Genomic DNA, 4,453 nt, shown 5'->3' on the forward strand with positions numbered 1-4,453 from the left:
TGTACAGAATAACTGCAAAACCCTAGGTGAATATCGTTCTTTCGTCTCCAATCTGTTTATCGCAAACTTAATTTCGGATCTTGCCCTAATTCCGATAACCAAACCTGCTATGATAAAAACCTTCAGTGGGAAATCAAACAACGGTAAGGGTTTTTAATTCCTTAAATTTGAGAAATTGTGAATAAAGTAGACGTTTGTTCAACACCTTCGATGCAAGAAATCAGACAACGGTAAGTAATTTTATTGGAATTACAGTTCTTATTGAATTTTTTGATTTAGTTCTATATTTTGCTAATTTCTTAAAATAGGTTCAAAATCTGTAAAATTGCACTTAATTATATTATAAAATGCATATCACCAGGCTTTAGCATATTAGCAGGATATATAGTGTTTACTGGTTGTTGGTTGACCTAAGTAGTCGAGTAGTTCAATTGTGAACTTAGACTTATTCACTCGTGAATGGGTCGTTTCATGTTATTCTTCAGTTTTAAGGAGTCAAATTCGCTGAACAAATAAAATTAGTTTAAAGGAAACCAACAGACAGATTGAAAGTCATCCATTGTGTATCCAATATGTTTTCTTAACGGATACAACCTTCCTAACTGGTACATTCAGAAAAGTTTTTAGTTATGAAGTATTATGTACAAAGTTTATGAAGTATTATGGAAAAGGTGTACTAGGTCAACACAAGCCAACAATAACCCATACCTATCACTGGTAATGTTAGTGGTAATGTTGTTGCATCAAATAATTCCCATCACTGGTCTTTTTCTCCATTTCTATTTTCCAATGATTTTGTAACTTTAATGTATGTATGTACGTATATGTTTCTGTTTGTATATATTTATAAAGTCAAAGCTTTAGTATGAAAATGAATTACACTTAGCGGTATACGATATCCTTCCAATATCTACAGCCATGGTAAGTAAATACTTATTCTTAATTCGTTTCTATAGTTTGAATTATTATGTATTTTAAAGTTCAAAGATTTTTAGGGTTTCTTTATATTCAATTGGATCTTTCGATTCTTATTTTGTTTCAAAATTCGTTTCTATATTCTACATCCAGTAATATGAATCATGAGAGATAAAATTATATTGTTTTTATAAATTGTAGGGGCTGAGAGGTGTAGTGAAGCACTTTAAAAACTCTGCATATAGTATGAATTGATATCAATATTCAAGTTGAAGAACCTCTAATTGAACTTTAAATCCTTATTAGTATTGTATGACCAAGAAAATAATGTTCCAATACAATCCGGGAAGATAAGGTGAATTTTACAGCCATTCAGATTCATTATATGGTTGTGGTGGCAATATGGGCGGGTATGGTCTCAAGGTGACAGCTCAAATTGGGGTAGCTGTTTCTAACGATCTTCATTTCTATTAATTAAATGAATTTTCTATATTTTCATGTTCATCAGATTAATTAAAATCAAGTTGAAAATGATCTTGCAGTCGTGCGTTTTTTGATGGACCTAATACTAATTTCAAGGTATACCGTATTTCGCATATATTCTTCACCTATCAGATTTATAACGGGTATGAGGTGCGTTCTTGATTTATTGTATTAGTTTTCAATATCATAATGGGCGGAAGGAGTATCTAATATTTGGAGCCAAAATGGGAGGGTTGAGATGCTATTTTTTAGTCTAGATAGTCCTGTTGAAATCTCTATAAATTATACATATTTAGATACAATAAATACTGTTGAAATCTCTATTATTTAGTATAGACAGTCCAGTTGAAATTAATAAAAAAACTGATAATAATTTCAAGTATAGACAGTCCTGTTGAAATATCTATAAATTGTATATATTCAGATACAATAAATACGCATACAGGTTAGAGGTTTGGGAAGGATTCGAAAGTGCAGTATATACATTTTGTGTTTTTACAGGTAAGGGATGAAGATGGTTGAAGAAGGGTTCACTCGAATTTTAAGGTTTTGTATTTCTTTGAGTTATAAACTGTTGTAACTATAACCTAATATAATGGTTAAAAGTTCGATTAGATATGGGAATTTTTAAATTTATAAAGTGATACTTCTGACTGGCTTTGTCCGATCAAGACGTGGAACACTTTAAAATATTATATTGTTCTTCTTCTAATATGTTTTTTTACAACATATAAAAACTTGATGCAATTGTAACGTTCATATCTTTTTCATCCATTTATAATCGTCTTATATATACTTCTCCTAATCGCAAGTGTTATTAAGGTAGTGTTCTTATGCTCTGGTGTTTCCATTGAACATGACTTAGTCAGTGTCAAAGGTTATCTCAGCTGGCCAAAACTTACAATGCATTGTCCACGCTCAGCAAACAAGTTGTAGACTCGGGTAACAAATACGCCTCACAGTCGATGTTTATTAAATTATTCACATCTTACATATATATACAGGGGACTAAATGTGTGAGCATCTGCAATAATAGGTACTTTATTTTCTTTAGATTGATTGTGTTAGTTGCTATTGTTTAGCATATATTTTCTCAGGTTTTAATTTGTGTCCCCTTATATTTCGTAGCTATACCTGTACAACCATGCGTTGCTGCTATTGACCTACCACAGAGGTTTGTTTCAGGTACATCTGATTAATGTTAGTCTCTTGGTGTGCTATTTACATCTGATCAATATTGACCTGCAACAGGTATGTATATATTTAATACAAATTCAGTTTTTTAAAACCAACACTACAAATTAAATATAAAAGGCATTTTTTGCATTTATTATGGGTCAAAATATTTTTGTCCAACGTGAGTTGGCCAGAATCATAAAATTAGCATATGCTTTCGCTATTTCGGACTCAGAGAGCAGTCTTGTGCAGAAATCAATGAGTTAAAAATTGTACCAAACATGATTATTGCTGATGTTGAGGAATATTATAGAGATGCAGGTATGTTGTTGTTTATGTTTATTCTTTCAGTGCCAATATTCATTGCTTATGATGTCACGTGCCCATCACTTTGCTGCTAAAAACTGTCATCCCAAATTTTGTTATACACTAACCAGAATACTAACTTCTTTAACTGTATTGAATTTGTGCGGGTGGTAAACTTCTAATACTTCAGAACGTGAAACTTACTTATGACCCGCCTATTTGACTACGTACCATGTCCTTGCAAATCAAACTTATCCAATATACATGCAATTTTTGAATGGTAATAAAAGTAATAAAAGTGTAATATAGGTGACTGAATCTTTTTCATAGATACTATCAACTTATGGAGCAAAATATATTGTGTTGTTGCACGTCTTATTTATGTCGATGATCGGATACGATAAGATGCAACATAAACGTTCAATCTTTAACCAGTCAACGAATCAATGTATTGTTGCTAACTGGATATAAAAAGAATTCATTTGAGTATGTCGCGTCAGTTGTTGGTATTCCAAAAGGACATGTACAAACACTTGTGGTGGTTTGATTTTATGTCGCATGCAGTTATTACGTAACTGTTTAGCAAATTTTCAAATCTAAATTATCGATTTTTTGAACATATGTTAGCTTTTAGCAGTATGATGGTCATATTTTATCTTCCGAACAGGTATTCTATGGAGTTAAACCTGATGAAAAGAATTAAATTTATAACCAGACTACAGAGAGAGTAGCATTTAGTTGCAATGGTCAGGACGGAGTCAATGATGCTGCTGCCCTGGTTGAATCACATGTACGGGTTGCCGGGAGGTTGCTTCAGTTGTTGTACTCATGGGTAACAAAATTTCGCAGGTACATGCTATCACTTTTTCAACTATGGAATCAAAGAGATATGACTCTCCCTAAAATAGTGGTTAATTTAGCTGTTTAGGAATGAAAGGGGATATTTTCATACACTTTAAGTAAAGAAGTGGAATTTTCAACTCGTGCATTATATATGATTTTACTTATACGGATAAAGTTTTGTAATTAAGAATTATCGTAGGTATCAAATGGTTCAAAACTCACTAAAGTGATTTTAAGTTTCAAGTTGTATTAATCATTTGAAGTCATTATATTTTAAATAATTAGAACTTCATTGTAATAATATACAGAGTAGTCCCATGATTATATTATAATTATTAAATATTTGTAAAATTCCAAGGAAAGAAAGGAAAAATTGTGTTTGAGAACCAGTCTAATATCGACTTTTAAGAACAGTTGCGTGTTCTTATACCATTGGTTAATTTAAATGACAAGGATATCGAGATAGTACCTTTAAATATATAGTTCTTAATTAAGTGATATTGTTAACTATAAATCATTTTTATGCTCTTTTATGTTACACTAAATTACTAATTGCTGTTTATAGAGTTTAATGGTTGTAAATTGTTGTAGACAAATTTAGCTGTGTACTTTTCATTAGCATATACAAATTTTTATTATTTACTGTTACTTATTTCATTAAAAAAATTTAGTTGGTACCTCAAATGTGTATATTTGAGTCTGAAAAGTTTATTTGAGGCTGAAAAGTCAA

This window comes from Rutidosis leptorrhynchoides, chromosome 4 (assembly GCF_046630445.1).
Source record: "Rutidosis leptorrhynchoides isolate AG116_Rl617_1_P2 chromosome 4, CSIRO_AGI_Rlap_v1, whole genome shotgun sequence".
Classification (NCBI taxonomy): Eukaryota; Viridiplantae; Streptophyta; class Magnoliopsida; order Asterales; family Asteraceae; genus Rutidosis; species Rutidosis leptorrhynchoides.